Here is a 19775-nt window from a genome sequence, read left to right on the forward strand (position 1 = left end):
GGTCAGTTTTTAAGACTAGTAAGTGTGAGTCCTCCAACTTCATTCTTCTTTTTCAAGGTGGATTTGGCTATTCAGAGCCCTTTGCCCTTCCATTTAATGGAAAAGATTAGCTATTCTATTTCTGCAAAGAAGGTTGTTGGAATTTTGATCGGAATTGCATCGAGTCTATACATCACTTGGTGTAGAATTGCCATCTTAACAATATTTACTGGTCCAACTGTGAACTTGGAATGTCCTCCGTTTACTTAGTTCTTCTTTGGTTTTCTTTAGCAATGTTTATAGTTTTCTGTGTTACAAGTCCTTTACATCCTTGTTTAGACTGATTCCTAGATATTTCATTCTTTTAGTTGCTAGTGTAAATCACATTTTTTTTCTTGATTTCTTCTTCCAGTTGTTTATTGCTAGTTATTGGAGACAGTACTGATTTTTTGGGTGTTGATCTTGTATCCTGCCACTTTGCTGAATTCATTTATTAGCTCTAGGAACTTTGTTGTAGATTTTACAGGATTTTTTGTATGTAATATCATGTTGTCTGCAAAAAAAAGTTTTACATCTTCTTTTCCAATTTGGATGCCTTTTATTTCTTTTTCTTGCTTGATTACTCTGGCTAGAACTTCCAGTACAATGTTGAATAACAGTGGTGACAGTGGGCATTATTGTCTTGTTCCTAATCTCAGGGGAGAAGCTTTCTGTCTTTCACCAGTAAACAGGATATTAGTGTGGGCTTCTCGTATCTGCCCTTTACTATGTTGAGGAAGTTTCCTTCTATTCCTAGTTTCCTAAGTGCTTTTGTCAGAAGAGGTGCTGGATTTTCTCAAATGCCTTTTCTGCATTAATTGAGATTATCATGTGGATTTTTAAATTCATTACATTAATGTGGTGTATTACTTTAATTGATTTTCTAATGTTGAAAGACCCTTGCATAAATCCCACTTAATCATAGGATATAATTCTTTTACTGTGCTGTTAGATTCAATTTTCTAGTATTTTGTTGAGGATTTTTACATCTATGCTCATAAGAAATATTTTTCATAATTTTATTTTCTTCTGGTGTCTTTCTGGTTTTGGTATGATGGTGATTTTTGACCTCATAGAATGAATTAGGGAGATGTGCTGGTTTGAAGCTATGTTCCCAGAAAAGGCCATGTTCTTTTAATCCATCATGGGTCAGGCCTTTTGATTAGGTTGTCTCAATTGAGATGTGACCCACTCAATTCAAGGTGAGTCTTAATACTTTACTGGAGTCCTTTAAGAGAGAAACACCTAGAGATCTTGGAGAGAAAGGCCCCAAAGGTGCTAAGAGGTCCCCTGCAGAAGCTCAGAGAGTAGGCCACTGGAACCAGAAGCTGAAAGCAGCAAGACTGGAATGAAGGACCAGCAGATGGCAGCCATGTGCCTTGCTATCTGACAGAGGAATCCCGGATGCCAGCAGCCTTTCTTCAGAGAAGGTATCAGTCCTTTTGATGCCTTAATTTGGACACTTTCATGGCCTTAGAATGGCAAATTTGTAAGCTAATAAATTCCCATTGTAATGCCAACCCATTTCTGGTATATTGCATTCTGGCAGCTTTAGAAAACTGAAACAGAAATTTTCCCTCCTCTTCAATTTTTTGAAAGAGTTTGAGAAGGTGTTTTAGTTTTCTAGGCTGCTGACACAAATACTGTAAAATGGTTTGGTTTAAACAATGGGAATTTATTTGCTTATGGTTTTGAGGCCAGGAAACTGTTCAAATCAAGGCATCATCAAGGTGATGTTTTCTTCCCAAAATCTGACTGCCAGCTATCCTTGGCTCTTCTGTCACATGGCAAGATACATGATTGCATCTCCTGTTCTCTCCCTTCTCTTCTGAGTTTGGTAGATGTCCAGCCTCTTGCTTCTTGTGGTTTTCTAAGACTGAATTTCACTCCACTTATAAAGAACTCCAGTAATAGGATTAAGACCTATCCTAATTGAAGTGGGTTACACCTTGCTAAAGTAGCCTCATCAAAAGGTCCTCCTCATATTGGGTTTACATCCACAGGAATGGATTAAATTTTAAGAACATATTTTCTGGGTACAACAGCTTCAAACTGCCACAGAAGGATTGGCGTTAATTTTTCTCGGAATGTTTGGGAAATTGCCCTGTGAAGCTGTGCACTCTAGGGCTTTTCTCTGTTGGGAGGGTTTTGAAGACTGATTAATCTCTTTACTACTATTTCTTTTTGAGATCTTCTATTTCTTCTTGAGTCAGTTTAGGTAGTTTGTCTGTTTCTAGGAATTTTCCACTCAATCTAGGTTATCTAATTTGTTGTTGCACGTTGTTCATACTCTCTTCTTATAGTCCCTTTTTTATTTCAGTGGGATCAGTAGTGTTGTCCCCCTTTTCATTTCTGCTTTTAGTTCATTTGTGTCTTCTCTCCTTTTTTCCTTCTTCACTCTAGCTAAAGGTTTGTCAATTTATTGTTTGTTTCAAGAATGAACTTTTGATTTGTTAATTCTCTTTTTTTTATTCTCAATTTCATTTGCCTGTGTTTTAATATTTATTTCCTTCCTTTTGTTTGCTTTGGGCTTCGTTTTGCTCTTCTTTTTCTAATTCTTCCAGTTTTTGAAATTAGGTCTCTGATTTGAAGTCTTTCTTCTTTTTTTAATGTAAGCATTTAGACCTATTAATTCCCCCTCTCAGCACTGCTTGCTGCATCCATAAGTTTTTGTATGTTGTGTTTTCATTTCATTGTCCTCAAGATATTTCCTTGTGATTTCTTGTCTTTACCACATTGGTTATTTAAAAGTATGTTGTTTATTTCCACCAAATTTGTGAATTTTCCATTCTCCTCTGTTTTTGGTTTCTGCTTCCATCCATTGTGGTCACAGAAGATACATTAAATAATTTTTAAAATTTATGAGACTTGTCTTGCAACCAAGTTACTATCTAACCTGGAGAATGATCCATATGCACTTGAGAAGAATGTGTATTCTGTTTTAGTTGGGTAAGAGTGTTCTACATGTGTGTAAGTAAGTTGGTTTAGAGTATTTTTCAAGTCCTATATTTCCTTATTGATCTTCTGTCTAGATGTTCTATCCATTATTGTAAGTGGTGTATTAAAGTCTTCTACTATTAATGTAGAACCATCGGTTTCTCCCTTCAAATCAGTCAGTACTTGCTTCATATATTTTGGGGCTTTGATGTTTATATGCATATATATTTATAATTCTTACATCTTATTGAATTCACCCCTTTACCAATATATAGTGACTGTCTTTGTCTTGCATAACCGTTTCTGACTCAAAGTCTATTGTATCTGATATTAGTATAGCTACCCCAGCTCCCTTTTGGTTACTATTTGCATGGTATAATTTTTCCCATTCTTTCACTTTCAACCTATTTATGTCATTGAATTTAAGGTGAGTCTCTTGTAGATAGTATATAGTTGCATCATGCTTTTCCCCCCATTCTGTCAATCTCTGCCTTTTGACTGAAGAATTTAATACATTTACTTAGAAAGTCACTATTGATAATACAGGACTTTCTTTGCCATTTTGCTATTAAGCCTTTGTATGTCTTTGTGATGTTTACGTTCCTGTGTCAACTTGGCCAGGTGACAGTATCCAGGTATCTGGTCAAGCAAGCACTGGCCTATTACTGCAAGGATGTCTGTGGCTGGTTAATAAACCAGAATATTGGTTTATTAAATCATCAGTCAGTTGGCTATAGCTGTGACTGACTACATCAAGGAAGGGCATGTCTTCCACAATAAGAGAATGCAGTCAGCTGGATTTAATCCTGTCATTTGAAGATGTTTAAGCAAGACAGATGGAGGACCTTCACTTGTTTGGCTGACCAGCGAAGCATCTCCTGAGGTGTTCATCGAAGTTGCCAGTTCATTGCCTGAGGAGTTCATTGAACACGTTCATCGGGGTTGCCAGTTTGCTGCCTGAGGAGTTCATCGAACATCTTCGTTGGAGTTGCCAGTCTGCTGTCTGCCCTATGGAATTTGGGCTCGTGCACACCCACGGTTGCATGAGACACTTTTATAAATCTTATGTTTATAGATATCTCTTGTTGATTCTGTTCCCCTAGAGAACCCTAACTAATACAGTCTTAAACCATTTTGTCTCTTAGTTCTTCTGTTAATACCTCCTTTCACACCTATTTGATTTTTTATATTGTGCCATATTTAAGATCCTTGTCATTTCTATCTGGATATATTTTTCTTATTTTTTTTTCTGATTACCATGTTAAAATTTAATCTCCTAAATATATAACGATCATATTTTATTTGTTACTAACTTGACTTCAGTAGCATATGCATATTCCTGAATCCCTCCCCCAACCTTTTTTTGTACTTGTTGCAGATTATATCTTTGTACAATGTATGTCCAAAACCATAGATTGATCATTACTTTTTATGCATGTGCATTTTAGCACCACTAGGAAATAAGAAGTGGAGTTATGCTAAAAGTACAATACTAGAGTTCTGGCATTTATAGTTTTCCTAAATGGTTACCTTTACAGGGGGTCTTTATTTCTTTATGCTTTTTTTGAAACATTGTCTAGTGTCGTTTCCTTTCAGTCTTAAGAAATCCCTTCAGTATGGTTTGTAGGGCAGGTCTAGTGGTGATGAACTCCTTCAGCTTTTGTTTATTTGGGAATGTCTTAATCTTTCTCTCATTTTTGAAAGAAAGTCCCACTGGATATAAAATTCTTGGTTGGCAAATGTTTCTCTCAGCACTTTAAGTATTTCAATCCACTGTCTTCTTGTCTCCATGGTTTTTGATGAGAAATCAGATCTTAATCTAATTCGGACTCCCATGTACACAATATGTTGCTTTTCTCTTGAAGCTTTCAGAACTCTCTGTCCTTTGCATTTGACAATTTGATCAGTATGTAACTGGTGATATTTTTCTTCAGGTTAATCCTGTTTGTTCTCTGGGCTTTTTTGGTGTGCATATTCATGGCTTTTGCTAAATTGGGGAAGTTTTCTGCCATTATTTCTTTGATTATACCTTCGGCCCTTTTCTTTCTTTCTTCTCCTTCTGAGACTTCCATGATGCATATGTTGGTATGCTTGATGGTGTCCCAGAGGTCTCTTGGGCTATTTTCACTTTTATAAATAATTCTTTTTTCTTTCTTCTCCTCATCCTGACTCATTTCAAGTGTCTAATCTTTGAATTCACTGATTATTTCCTTGCCAGCTCCAATTTGCTGTTGAAACCCACCTAGGAATTTTTCATTTTCAGTTATTGTGGTCTTTAGCTCCAGTACTTTTGTTTGGTTCTTTTAAAAATGTCTATCTCTTTATTGACATTCTCATGCTGTTCATTTGTTGTTTTCCTGATCTCCTTTAGTTCTATATCATATTTTTCTTCATCTCCTTGAGCATTTTGAAGTGCTTTTTTTTAAAGTTTTTGTCATTGTTCTAGTTTGCTAATGCTGCAGAATGCAAAACACCAGAGATGGATAGGCTTTTATAAAACAAGGGTTTATTTCACTACACAGTTACAGTCTTAAGGCCACAAAGCATCCAAGGTAACATCTCAGCAATCAGGTACCTTCACCGGAGGATGGCCAATGGTGTCCGGAAAACCTCTGCTAGCTAGGAAGGCAGCTGGCATCTGCTCCAAAGCTCCGGCCTCAAAACAGCTTTCTCCCAGGACGTTCCTCTCCAGCAAGCTTGCTCCTCTTCAAAACATCACTCCCAGCTGCACTTAGTTCCCTCTCCTTGAGTCAGCTCATTTATATAGCTCCACTGATCAAGGCCCACCCTGAATGGGCGGGGCCACGCCTCCATGGGAACATCTCATCAAAATTATCACCGACAGCTGGGTGGGGCACACTCCAAGCAAATCCAGCCAGCACCAAAACTTCTTCCCCACACAAGACCACAAAGATAATGGCATTTGGGGGACACAGTACACTCAAACCAGCACAGTCATGTCCACAGTCTGCTCTTCTTTATTAGTGTTTTCTGGATTTTTGTCCTCTTCCTTTGCATGGGCCATCATTTTATGTTTCTTTGTTTGTGGGTTTTTTGTTTTTTTTTTTTTTTTGCATATTGTACATTTTAATATTTAAAAATTTTAACTCTGGGATTTATTTCCTGAGATGCCTGTTTCTTGAGTTTGTAACCAGCTGGTGATATGACAGAGATGAAGGTCTGCCCAAGGTGAATGCAAAGTACAGTGTCCTCCCTGTCTTTTCTGGGCCTGTGTCTTGTCCTTGGCTTGTGCTTCCTAGTGCCTTAGGATTTCCCCTGTTTAAAGGAGTTTTAATGTCCCTTCTACTTCCCGGGAAACAGACCATCTCCCTCCCCCAGGTGTGCCACTGTTGGACTTAAACAGGTAAGCCTTTGTCCCAAGCCGTCTTCCTTATTTCTTAAACTGCTTTCATGGCCTCATGCTGTTTTTGTCTGGAGGAGATGGGATGGGGGGAATGCTGGAGAGGAGTTTTGCAAGTTGGTCTTTCCTAGCTGGAACAAGGCCAGGGACCTCCAAAGGGAGAACTGACCAGTTCTAAACTGCCCTGGAAAGGTGATGAGAGAGAGGCCAGGAAAGGTGCTAAGAGCTTTTTCCACGGTTCCCGTAGCTGCACTTTCTTGGCCACTCAGCAAATATAGCTGCCCAGCTGTCCTCTGCAGCTCTGAGGCAGCATGCCATCTTTACATTTCCTCAGCTGCGTTTGTCTGGGAATGGCCACCCTCAGAGCTGGGCACCCAGCAACATGAGAACCTAATCAAAATTGGTTATGAACAATCGGCCTGTGCCCACCCCAGATCTTTAGGAAGTGGATTTTTATGTCCCTTTTTGGCACCAGCAAGCTATGTCAGGGACTGGACCCCACTGCTGCCTGCTGTAAGATTGGGGCTGGGTGACAGTTAACTGTTGCACAGAGAGCAATTTACTGGTATTTACCATAATTTATCCTCCTCCTCCCCCCTCCCCCAGTCTTCCCTGGAAGCTGTACTGTGTTCTACTGGACTTTGGAGTTTTAAAATAGTTGATTCAGACAGTTTCTGCCAGTTTTTTAGTTGTTCTTGTGGAAATACTGATTCCCAGAGCTTCCTACTCTGCCAGCTTCCCACAATACCCTTTGCTGCTATTTCTACTGCATAGATTCATGTTGGTTTGCTGGCTCAAATGGTTACTGCATTTTCAACTTTAATAGATATTGCCAATATGCTTTCCAAAAATGTGTAATGATTTACATTAAAAACATCAACAATATTGAATATTTTGATATTTAAAAATTTTATCTATCGGATGCATGAAAAATACTATCTTGTTTTAAATTGCATTTCTCTGATTATTGCCAAGGTAAACAGTTTTTATATATGTATCAGTTCTTTGGTTATTTTCTACCATGAATTAATCACCTAATTCTGGTGTGAATGGGTGTGTACATCTGTGTATATATATATATATATATATATATATATATATATACTTGTGTGTGTCCATATGAGATGATTTTTACTATTGGGTATATTGTATTTTTGTAGCTATCATATATAGGTATGATATATTAAGATCAGATATAGGTATCATATATTAAGATCAGGTTTGTCTGTAAATAACAAAAATTTCTAAAGTAGCATATATAAGATAAATTTTATTTCTCCTTTATGTAAATAAAGTCCAGAGATGAGAGGTTCAGGACTGTAGGGACAGCTCTGCCCACAAAGTTCTCAGGGACTCACTCTTCTTCCAGCTCACTACTCTGATAGTCCCATGTTGTGGTCCTTGTTCTCATGGTTTCGTGTGGCAGTATCTATGTTTCAGGTAGCAGGATGAAGGAAGGAATGAAAAAGAAGAGAGACCAAGGAACATTGTCTTTTAAATATCTATGATTAAAATTGTGAAATAGAACATTCATACAGAGAAGTACATAAGACAATGTTATAGTTTTAAAAAATTATTTTAAAGAAACATCTGTGTAATGTTTATTGAGGTGAAGAAACTGAGGAATGCAAAATTTTCAGAAACACTGTTTCCTTTTTCAATCACAACTCTCCCTAGAGAAATCTCACTCTAGACCAAGAGATCACCGTAATCCTATTTTAAGGTAATTACTGCCTTGCCTTTCTTTAAATTCCCTCACCCAAATACCTAGGCTGCATAGTTTTGCCCTTTTCTGAATCTTCCAGTTTGTATTATTTTGGTTCTTGCTTCTTGTATTTAATGTCTGTTGTGTGGGTATGTGTGTATGTGTGTGTATTCAATTTCATTGCTGAATAGTGTTCCATTTTATAAGTATACCTCAATTTATTTATCTATGCTACTGCTGCTCGGCCATTTTGCTGCCGTCAATACTCTTGTACACATAGGCACAAGCTTCTCTATGTTATAAATTTGCAAATAAAAATTCTGGATTTTAAGGAATACATATTCTCACATTTACTCAATAATGCCAAATTATTTTCCAAAGTGATTGTACCAATTTAAACTCCCAGTAGCAGGGTTTGAGAGTATCTCTTGCTCTATAGACATCCTCACCAACACTTGGTAATTTCATACTTTTGGAGTCTGGTGGGTGTCTAGTTGCCTCTTGTCCTAGTTTGCTAATGCTGCAGAATGCAAAACACCAGAGATGGATAGGCTTTTATAAAATGGGGGTTTATTTCACTACACAATTACAGTCTTAAGGCCACAAAGCGTCCAGAAAACCTCTGTTAGCTGGGAAGGCAGCTGGCATCTGCTCCAAAGCTCCGGCCTCAAAACGGCTTTCTCCCAGGACGTTCCTTTCTAGCAAGCTTGCTTCTCTTCAAAACATCACTCCCAGCTGCACTCCCTTCTTTTCTCTCTTTGAGTCAGCTCATTTATATAGCTCCACCAATCAAGGCCCACCCCGAATGGGTGGGGCCACGCCTCCATGGGAACATCTCATCAAAATTATCTCCCACAGCTGGGTGGGGCACACTCCAAGCAAATCTAACCAACACCAAAACTTCTGCCCCACACAAGACTACAAAGATAATGGCATTTGGGGGACACAATACACTCAAACTGGCACATTCCACCCCCTGGAACCCAAAATGACATTATCTTTCCAAATACAAAATACATTCATTTCATCACAATATAAATCATTTCAGTAACAAAAGTTAAGTACAAAATCCCATCAAAATCAATTTAGGCGTGGTCAGTCCCAAAGCACAATCTTTCTTTAGCTGTGGATCTGTGAACTTAGAACAAGTTATGTGCTCCCAATATACAAAGGAGGGACATTCATAGGATAAACATTTCCATTGCCATAAGGAGAAACAGTAAGGAAAACAGGGTTAACAGGAGCAAAACAGTTCCTAAAACCCGCAGGACAAACTCCATTAGATTTCAAAGTCTGAGAGTCATTAACAGAACAACGTTGCATCCTTGGGGCTTGAGAGAGCGGGAGCCTAACCCTTCCCAAGGGCCTCCATGGCAGCCCTTTTCTCTCCAAATGCTTGGGTGAGTGCTCCAACATATCCACACATTGGGGAGACCACCTTCTCGGCCCCACCCTCCTTAAACATCGGGGCAGCTCCCGGATTCCCTTCCATCTCCGGGGCACACGCTCAACCCCTTCAGAACAGTGTGGTGGCAGCCAGGCTCTCCCCAATTCCCTAGGAATGTGCTCCGCCCTCTTTGGGACCTCAGATGGCAAAACTCTTCCAGAGCATCGAGGCGGAAAGCCCACCCTCGACCTCCAGGGCAAACTCACCCTTTCCATGCATGTGGGCTGCTCCACTCTCCCAGCCCCAAACCTCCTGACTCCAGACCTCAACCTCCATGGCTCTGTCTTTGAAGAGATTTTTCCTTTAATTTTTTCCTTGTCTGTCTCCTCCAGTCCAGACCGGCAATGGCTCTGTCTATAAAGATCTCACAAAAATTCTGTTGGCTTTGCATGAAGCATGCAGGGGTCAAAGCCATCAGACAATAGGACTTTCCACAAATCCTTTCTGGATAATTCCATCTCCAATCCTGGCTTGTACTGAAATGGTGGCTGGGTTCCATGTTTGGTTACATCCTCACGTTGGGCTGTAGCTTCTGGGATTCCACCCCCTGGAAGCTCGTAATTTTCCAAGCCATCAGCTTCTGGTTTCTTGGAACCCAAGAGTTCAGTTCTAAGTTTATCTCTCTCTGCTCGCATTTTACTATAAGCTGCAAGGAGAAGCCAGGGTATGTCTTCCACACGTAGTCTGGAGATCTCCTCAGCTAAGTATTCCAGGTTGTTGCTTCCAGATTCTTCCTTCCGTCTGACACCAGGACTCAATTTTGCCAAATTTTGTGCCACTTTAAAACAAGGATCACCTTTCTTCCAGTTTGCAACAACACATTCATCATTTCTGCTCAAGTCCTCATCAGAAGTATCTTTAGAGTCCATATTTCCACAAACAGTCTCTTTAAAGCAGTTTTGGCCTTTTCTATCAAGCTCCTCACAACTCTTCCAGAAACTTCCCCTTATCCATTTAAAAAGCCGTTCCAACATGTTTGGTATTTGCAAACTCAGCAGCAAAAGCACCCCACTTCTCTGGTACCAAAATCTGTCTTAGTTTGCTAATGCTGCAGAATGCAAAACACCAGAGATGGATAGGCTTTTATAAAACGGGGGTTTATTTCACTACACAATTACAGTCTTAAGGCCACAAAGCGTCCAGAAAACTCTGTTAGCTGGGAAGGCAGCTGGCATCTGCTCCAAAGCTCCGGCCTCAAAACGGCTTTCTCCCAGGACGTTCCTTTCTAGCGAGCTTGCTTCTCTTCAAAACATCACTCCCAGCTGCACTCCCTTCTTTTCTCTCTTTGAGTCAGCTCATTTATATAGCTCCTCCAATCAAGGCCCACCCCGAATGGGTGGGGCCACGCCTCCATGGGAACATCTCATCAAAATTATCTCCCACAGCTGGGTGGGGCACACTCCAAGCAAATCTAACCAACACCAAAACTTCTGCCCCACACAAGACTACAAAGATAATGGCATTTGGGGGACACAATACACTCAAACTGGCACACCTCTTAAGGATGATTCCAAGAAGATGCCACATGACACTTCTGCTTATTCTCATTGACCAGTCCCTAGTCACATAGTCACACTTAGCTGCAAGGAAGGTTAGAAGATGTAGTGTTTATTTTGGATGATTATGTACTTGGCGATTCTATTACTAAGAGGAGGAGAGAACAGATATTGGGGGATATCTAAGCAGAATTTGTTACATTAAAGATAATAATTTAAAAATAGCTAACTTTTATTGAGCACTTGCCATGTACCAAGCACTGTTCCAAGCACTTTGTAACAACTTCTAAACCAGATATTCTATTACAAACTGCAATTTACAGATGAGAAAAATGGGGTATTGAGGAGTTAAGTGTCTTGCCCAAGATTAAATGGCTAGAAAGTATGAGACAAGTGCATACCCAAGCAATCTGGCTTCAGAGTCTATGCTCATAACTGGGCCATACACTCTCTTAAAGGAATATTAGTTCTTAGTCACCTATATAATTTGCAAATAAATTTTTCCTGTTTATCTCTGGAAATTTCTGAAGGTAGTTTTAGAATACTGTATTACTATATCCAAATAGCCTCTGGGTGCAAGAAGATGCCCTGTGGGGCCTCTGTTTCCTCATCTGGAAATGGAGAGAAGACCAAACTGTGGTGCTTTCCTCATGATGGGGCCCCCAGAGGTTCAAGGAAATGACAGAATGTGGGTGAGCTTTCCTGTGGCTCCCAGGTGCAGAAGGTGCTGGAGAGAGAACCCCAGTAACAGGATGTGACACTTGGTCTTTGGGTGCAGTTCTTGCCTGCACTTTGCAGATGAGCCAAGAGGCTCAGGGAGGCTGAACCATGTACTCAAAGCCAAACCCCAGGGAGTGTTGCAGCTGGGATTTGTGTCCCTAATCAGGGATCACGACTGGTGGCAGCAGCATTTTTGCAAATGCCGGCAGGCTGTTCAAGACCCCAGTCACGCAGGAGGGAAAATGGGGTGAGGCGAGGATGGCCTCACTGACCTTGTCCTCTTTCCTGGCAGGAGGTGTCCTCCAAGGATTCTGCCTTGGGCATGAAGCCAAGGAGAGAGCAGAGGAGGCAGCCGTGGGAGAGGGTGAGTGCGCCAGAGGCCAGGGAGGGGCAGGATGGGGCTGGCCTGCAGGACGGCTTAGGGCCCCTCCTTGCACCACTGCCTCCTGGTGCCGCCACACTTGGAAAGCCTCCATTCCATGTGACCTCCTCTGGCCCCTGAGGGCTGTGGACTGACCAGTAGCATAGAGGAGGCATGTTTGTAGCCAGTCAGAGGAAGGCCTTGGGAGAGCCTGGGTCAAGGTGGATTTGAGATGAGAGGATCCAGCCATATAAGCTTTGTGATTTGCCAAAAGCCAGCCAGTGGAGGTGACAAGCATGGATACTGGGATCCATGGGTCTGGGAGGGGTACTTAGTGGGAGGGAGCTGAGAGTCCCAGATATTTGCTGTGGGAGATCCACGTGGCTGTTTGGAGTCTGAGACTCAGGAGTTTTCAGGACAGGGGCCCATGGTGACCCCAGAGAGCTTGGGCTCCTCACCCCCCACCTGATGCCACCGGTTGTCACCCAGGCCACCATTCCCCACCTGTGCATGCTCCTCTCAGAGCTGTTCACCTCGAAATAGCTCCACCGGCCTCTTGGGAAGTGAGGGCCCAGGGGCCAAAGCAAAGGAGTGTTGGGACCATGAGGCTTGGGGGAGAGAGACCCTCGCTGAGAGCTCAGGGCTCAGGGACCCATAGTAGCCTCACTGCACCCCTGGGAGCTGGGGATGTCATGTTCACCTTCCAGACGAGGAAGCAAGGGTCAGCAGAAGCCACAGCCCATGGCCCCTTCCTGCCTCCCCTCCTGACTTCACAGCTGCATAAGGCGGTGGCTGAGCTGGGCTCGGCCTCTCCCTCAGGTGTGGCCATAGAGGGGGAGTGAAGTTGGCCCCTCCATGGTCGGACATCATGTGAGAGGCCGATTAATCCCTTCCTGCCTGACCCCATAGCCTCTGCATCTGTCATTGGAGAGGGTTAGGCTGGAAGGTCGCTAAGTCTCTTCCCTGGTCCCCTGTTCTGGTGCCCAGATCCCTGAAGAGGTCTAAGTCTTGGGGGGGCTGGCCTGTCCTCTGGTGGCAGCTCCCAACAGTGCAGCAGGAGAGCAGGTGAGGGGCTGGTCAGGGCCTGGGGGACCTCTTCTGATTGACCTGGGCCGTCTGTCTTTCAAGGGAGGTTGATCAATTATAAGATAGCGTTGAAGGTGAGGAGCTGGGGGCAACATTGGGGGAGTGGGTTGCGAGTGGCAGCAGAGCTTTAAATCAGACCTACCCGGATCGGACATTCCATCCCTCCTTCTGCCTTCAGCTTTTTAAGGGGAGACTTTGACTCACAGAAAGGAGGTACACCTATCATTTTCTCCTCACCAAGTGAAACTCCCCCATGGGGACCAAGGTCAGGAATGGAGCCCTCTCAACCCTTCTGCAGAGAAAGGACAAGGGACTCAAGTTCCCAAACGGCAGCTGCTAACTGGCCCTGATGCCTGCTGGGTCCAGCTGACTGTCCACAGTTTGGGGGGGGTGGTGGTGATCCACTTTGAAGAGGTGAGCAGCAGTGGCACTCACTGTGGGAGGGGAAGGAAGGCCACAACCCCCCTGGCAGAACACTCCCTGGTACCATATCCCTTCCTCCTCAATCCTGGGAGAATGTGATGCACAGGAGACCTGTCCCAGGAGAGAGTGAGGGGAGGGGGCTGGGGTCAGGTTCAACTTCCTGGAGGAGATGCTGTCTGAACCCAGCTCTGAGAACAGTTAGGTGACTGGGGGGGAGTGGAGACAGAGAGGCTGCGACAGGAGCCCGGACCCAGACACTGGTCCCTGGATGCCCAGCATCCCCTCCGAGGCCTCTCAGGATTCTCTCCATCCCTCTGTCCCAGGAAGACAAGGTCATGGCACAGACCAACCTGCTCCCGTCAGCCTGCAGAAATCCCAGCCTCGCACCAGAGGAGCAATTTGAGGCCTGGTCCAGGTCCTTGGAGGGGCTCAGCGAGGTAGAAAGGTGAGGCCAGGGCAGCAGGTGGATGGTGGCAGGGGCACCCTCTCCCTGGTGGCTGGGCCCAGGGAGCCTGCGTCCATGACTCCTTGTTCAGCCTCAGGCTTATGGCCTGGGGACAGATGGGGCCCCCAGACTCCAACTTCTGTGTTGACCCTGGGAAGGGGACCTGGGATGAGGCTCCTGGTAGCACCATAATGGCTGCCCTGCTGTGCAGCAAACACTCTCTTGGGAGCTGGATCCTCTGCTTCCATCGGCCAACAACACCTCCAAGTCATGGAAGAACAAAGGCAGGATAAAACACTGGTGAAGGGGCCCAGCCTGCTACAGGAAGGGGTGGGCTGCTTGAGCACTCAGTGAAGCCCGGGGCTCCGCAGGGTCCCTGGGAGTCAGACAGCCTGTGCTGGGATTTCCACTCCACGCCTGTCCAACCCATGACATGGGCAAGTTGCCTCATCTCTCTGGCCTCAGTTTCCATCTTTGGGAAATGGGGCAATGAAGAATGATCTCTCAGACAGCTGGGACATGTGGGGTTCTGTTGACTGATCATTAGCATGGTGTCCCACGAAAAAAACTGCAATGGTAGCACGGGGAGGCTTAGCTAGGTCTTGTGAGAGTCTCCCCAGTGTAAGCCTTCCATCTAGCCACCAGACCACTAACTCAGCATCAAGTATGTGGACCAGCTTTCACACCACCTACCAGCTCAGGTGTGGCTTGTCAGGGATGTAGCCAGCAAGCTCAGCATACACATGCCTGACTCCTCTAGCTCCAGTGGGGAAGAGTTGAACATGAGCCTTATCCCAGAGTATTCTGGGGCCAGGAGGAGAAGGTGGCTTTCTCTATGTTCTCCCTGACAGCCCTTCCCTGATCCATTTATTCCTGGGGACAGTGTTCTACTCTCTGTACCTAACAATCAGCCAATAGGCCCTTGCACCAGAATAAACCATCTAGAAGCCCCATGGACCTGGACACGAGGTCTTTCACTTCTGCTGATCTAGCTGTCCCCCATATTTCAGGGAGTTGCCCTCCCCTGTTGTCTCTAAGGACCTTAGGCCTCAGCTCAACCTCTGGTTGCACCTCTTTCTCCTGGATGTCTCTCTACTTTGCCCACTGCAGTCCCTCCCACCCTCAGGTGCTCCTCTTAGGGGGCTGCAACCTCAACTCCTCACTGTCCCTCTACAACCAGCAGGGGGTGACTGCACCATTCGCCAGGACATTAAAAAAGATCAACAGGTAGAAGAACCTCCCGGAAGCCAGATGGGCCTGGAATCCCCTTGGTGCTCCACTCAGCTCTCTCTGGCTACTGACCCCCTGAACAAGTACTTCATATGTATCCAGATCCAGATCACTGACCAGAATGCCACCCCTTTACCCCAGGATGAAGCAGACATCTTCCATAGCACCCACTATACAAAGGATAACTAGGGTGAGGCTCAGCTGGGTGAGGCTCAGCCAGCCATGCTTGGGTGGGAGAGGACCATGTGCCCACTAAGGTCCCTCCAGCTCTGGTCTCAGAAGACAGCCAGGTCATGTCCCCTGCTCACCTGCCAACCTGCAGAGGCCCTGAGTCCTTTTCCCAGCATTCACAGCCCTGAGCGGTCTGCTCTAGACACCCTCTCCAGCCTGCTCTGCTGACCCCATCCACCTTCCCGAGTGTTTTCTTTGCCTCTGGAGCAGGCCATGCATGTGCCCACCATGGAAGCCCCCTGGGTGCCTTGGAGCTCCCAGTCACCTACCCATCCTCTCAAGACTGAGGTTAGAGGACACTTTTATGGGCACTGGGGTAGTACACTGCATTTGGGGTCAGATGGACCTTGAGAAAAGTAGGGATTGACCCAAGACCCAGGAATGGACACAGACCAGAGAGTAAGACACGGTTAAAGCCTCCTAGGCTAGAGTTCAACTCCCTACAGTAACAGGGTTTGCTTTGGGAACGAGAGTCCCAAAGATTCTAGAGAATCTTAGTCTCTACTTCCCAAACCCAGCCATTGACCAGGCAACCCTCCAACTCAACTATTACCGACTGTTCCCCCACCCAAGGCTGGGCCCTGTGGTGACCTGCCTGCCTCTCAATGAGAATCTGGCACTAACGGGGCAGGAGGGGTCAGGAAGGGGCGGTGGAGAAGACGAGCAGTGGGCCAAAAGCAAGGGTCTGGGTCTTTCTCTCTGACCTGAGCTGTGTTTTCTTTTCCTCCTTCATGGCTGAAGTGAGAGGGAGCTGAGTGGAGGGTGCTTCCAGGAGATGGGTCAGGGTCTTTGGGGAATCAGCACAGCGTGGTCCCTAAACTCCAATTCCTGGGGTCACCCAAGACACTGGTCATCTCTGTGGCCTGTGGTGCTGAGGAGCAGGAGCTGCTCCAGCTCCATCCACACCGGACCTCCCATCCCAGTGGGCTCCTGTCCCAGCCCTCAGGTTAGGGGTTAGGGGTCACACCCAGGGCAGGGCCATGTGGTCCAGATGGAGGGTCCAAATGACCAGGGTGTGAAATCTCACCTGTGATGGGAATCGGCTCTCTCCAGGCTCATGGCCTAAGGGGAGAATCTATAGTTTGACTTGAGAAGTTGGGGTGCTCAGCTCAGATGGGACACCCTCTGCATGAGCCCTTCCTTGGGCCTGAGTATGTGCTGCTGTGAAACAGGATGTGCGACATCAGCTGGGTTCAAACTCTGCTCCGGGTGCCTGGAACCTGAAGAGCCTGAAGTGCCCCCTGCATTCATGTTTTGCCTTGAGAGCTGCTGGGCTGCCTCCACCCCCTCCCACACCCCAACCCTGCCCTGGTTCAGGATGACTCTCCCTCTCCTGAATACAGCCCTCCAGCAGGTGTCCGGAGCCTCCCTCACACAGGTTTCCCATGTGCTTTTCCTCCTCAGTGTTTGTTGGAGCTGCTGGGGGCCGTGGGTGAGACAGGCGTTACATCAGGTCCTGATCCCTGGGTGGTTTCATATGCCCGGTGCTGTGCTGAGCTGCTGTGTGTCTTCTTCACCCCACGGTCATCTTGCTGGAGAGTTGGCTGTTGTCCCCATTGCTCAGAGTTGCTCCCTCAGGCTAAGGCATCCGGACAGCACAGAGCCCAGGGGCAGATATCTCCCTCCGAGTCGGAGCTGCGGGTTCTGGTGGGCTTGGGGAGGAGTTTAGAAATTCCTGCCATGACACTGTACCCACTGATTATATGTCCCTCATTTGTCCCACCCCAGTGTGAATACAAGTGTTCCAGAACTGGAAAGACACTTGCACAGCGAATCTCGCCAAGGCAGGCAGACAAGAGAGGCTTCAGGAGCACTGGGGGCCTCCCATCCAGGACAGTGACTTTTCCTCTATCAATATCTTCCTGGTCACTTATAGAGCTTCACCTGACAGGTGCCGGACCTGCTGTTCAACAGGTGAACTCTCCTCTCCCCATGGCCCAGTAATGACTCTGCAACACACTAGGTCATTTCTGGGGAAGGTCACTGCAGCTGCTAGCCTCAGTTTCACTCCTCTGAAAAGTGGGATGGTAGAATGACTGACTTCCTGGTGATTGTCACATTGCAATAAGAGATGGCATCTGTGGTGTCTGGCTCTGCTAAAGGACGGGCAGAGGAGCAGGTGAGGTCCACTGTAGCATTTTCCTCTTCCCCATAAAGAAGCTCTGCCTCACACCTCACTGAGCTCTTGATATTTGGCAAAATTCTGTTCCCACAGAATTGAGAATGGAGGGTTGAGAATCCATTTAGGGTGACACCTTATTGGGTGTAGCCAGAACAAGGCTTGCTGGGGCCTGGCAGGGGGCCCAAAGCCACTCAGATATCTAGGAAGGGGCAGGTCTCAGATAATTCATTCATCAAATATCTGAGATGTCCACTCTGTGCCAACATGTTTTTAGTCCCTTAGCTGAATTCAGGGAAATTAGCAGGTAGAACTTCTGCCATATGGGCTTCCATTCTAGTCAGTGAATCCAAAGTAACACTAGACATCATCTCCAGGTCGTGCACCCAGTAAATGAGATGTGACACCGTCATGGACTCCTCTACATGTGGACATAGCTTCCCTCATTGTGACCTGCCAGGTGGATACCAGGAGCATCCCAGAATGCCAGGAACCCAGGGTGAGGAGTGAGGAGTGCTTCTTACCCCCAACCAATATGCGGAGTATGGGGGTTGTGGCAGGAGGGGCTTGGCAAAGACCTGGGCCCCTGACACCTATGATGCCCACTGGAGGGCAGGCATCAAAGGGAGCTGTGTCTGATGTTCTCGGGCACCGAGGCCAGAGAGGACCCTAGGGACTCAGAGCCAGTCCCCAGAATAACTAGTCCCAACAATGGCCTCATCCATCTCTGCTTCTTCCACATCGCTGGCTGAAGAACCTGATCAGGATAGGTGATGAGCAACTGACCAAACATGAGATTTGAACCTATATGTTCATGCCCACCTGTTGGGGGGCTGGGGTAGGCTGCACCCCTGACCTTCCGGACGACAGGGGCAGTGGGAAGAAGAGACCCACACATGGTACAAGGAGAATGAGGTAGCACCTTGGGCCATGAGCTACTGTTTGAGGGTCCACGTGGGCTGAGGCAGGACGGCAGACACAGTTCCCTCTTGGGCCAGATATTTATGAAGCTCCTAGTATGTGTTAGCAATGAGCCATCAACAGCAACCCAACCCTCCCTGCCCTCATGCAGTTCCAGTGGGAGGCTGCCAACAGGGAGATACAGCGAAGTATGACAGATTTTGCTGAAGAAGGGGAGAGTTGGTGAGATTATAGACAGAGAAATCGTATGATTGAGGCTCTGTTCTAGCTCCCTACTACTAGGGGCTAGCTGTGACACTGACAGGACAGGCCAAGTGGGGATGGGGGGACAGGAGATGGTGTCTAATGGACCGGCAGGGGCAGACACAGGAGCCTCTGGGAGGGTTTTGCTTGGACGGCTGTGTGCATGCACAGGCCAATCCTCTCACTGTATAGCAACCCACCCACACCCAGTGCCATCACCCCCTTCCTGGACATCTGGCTGGACAAGAACACCAGGGTTGGCTCGGACCTGGAGTGCCATGCCCGCCTTCTTCTTGCTCAGCTGAAGCCCCAGGAGCCTCCAGAGTTGAGGACCGAGTGTGAGGATGACAGGTGTTGGGAGATGACTCCCCTCCCTTGCACTGATACATCTGACACATACCAAGCTTTTTCCATGGGGAAAAGGAAACGAAGAGAATTAGGAATTTTCCCATTTGGTCTGTGGCTTAATCTGCAGGCATAAAGATTTGATGGTTTTTTTCATCTTGTCATGTTGTCTTAATCAAGTACTTGGACACTTAGGTCCATTGCACTAGCTCAACTTTGCTCTCATCACTAGGAAGAAAACAGGGTCTGAGCTTGGGTTTCAGGATCCACAAAAGAAGCGGTAAGCAAAGGTGGCAGTGGATGGAGCAGAATTCAAGCGACGAGGATCAGGTCAGAAATTTGCATAACGAAAGGTATCAATCTTACAAGGACAAGTCAATGTTTTGTATTCTCTGAAGTATCAGTCATTAGGAAGCTACCGCATTTGTGATTATAATGTAAAATTATTTATATATATATATTATTATATATAAAAATATAATTGGAGGCGGGGCAAGATGGCAGACTGGTGAGCTGTATGTTTTAGTTACTCCTCCAGGAAAGTAGGTAGAAAGCCAGGAACTGTGTGGACTGGACACCACAGAGCAATCTGACTTTGGGCATACTTCATACAACACTCATGAAAATGTCGAACTTCTGAGATCAGTGAAATCTGTAAGTTTTTGCGGCCAGGGGACCCGCGCCCAT

General features: G+C 45.8%; 1 protein-coding gene across 1 annotated transcript in view; it reads left to right on the forward strand.

Annotated features, from left to right (window-relative positions):
- LOC119504648 (ral guanine nucleotide dissociation stimulator-like) overlaps positions 1-19775 on the forward strand; it is a 69537-nt gene that overhangs the window by 30302 nt on the left and 19460 nt on the right. The window contains exons 5-9 of the mRNA XM_037796989.1: positions 11977-12048; positions 13878-13999; positions 17189-17374; positions 17957-18078; positions 19321-19418. The gene's annotated coding sequence lies outside the window, so the exon portion shown is untranslated. The remainder of the gene's footprint in view (positions 1-11976; positions 12049-13877; positions 14000-17188; positions 17375-17956; positions 18079-19320; positions 19419-19775) is intronic.

The sequence above is a fragment of the Choloepus didactylus genome, chromosome 10, assembly GCF_015220235.1.
Source record: "Choloepus didactylus isolate mChoDid1 chromosome 10, mChoDid1.pri, whole genome shotgun sequence".
Taxonomy (NCBI): Eukaryota; Metazoa; Chordata; class Mammalia; order Pilosa; family Megalonychidae; genus Choloepus; species Choloepus didactylus.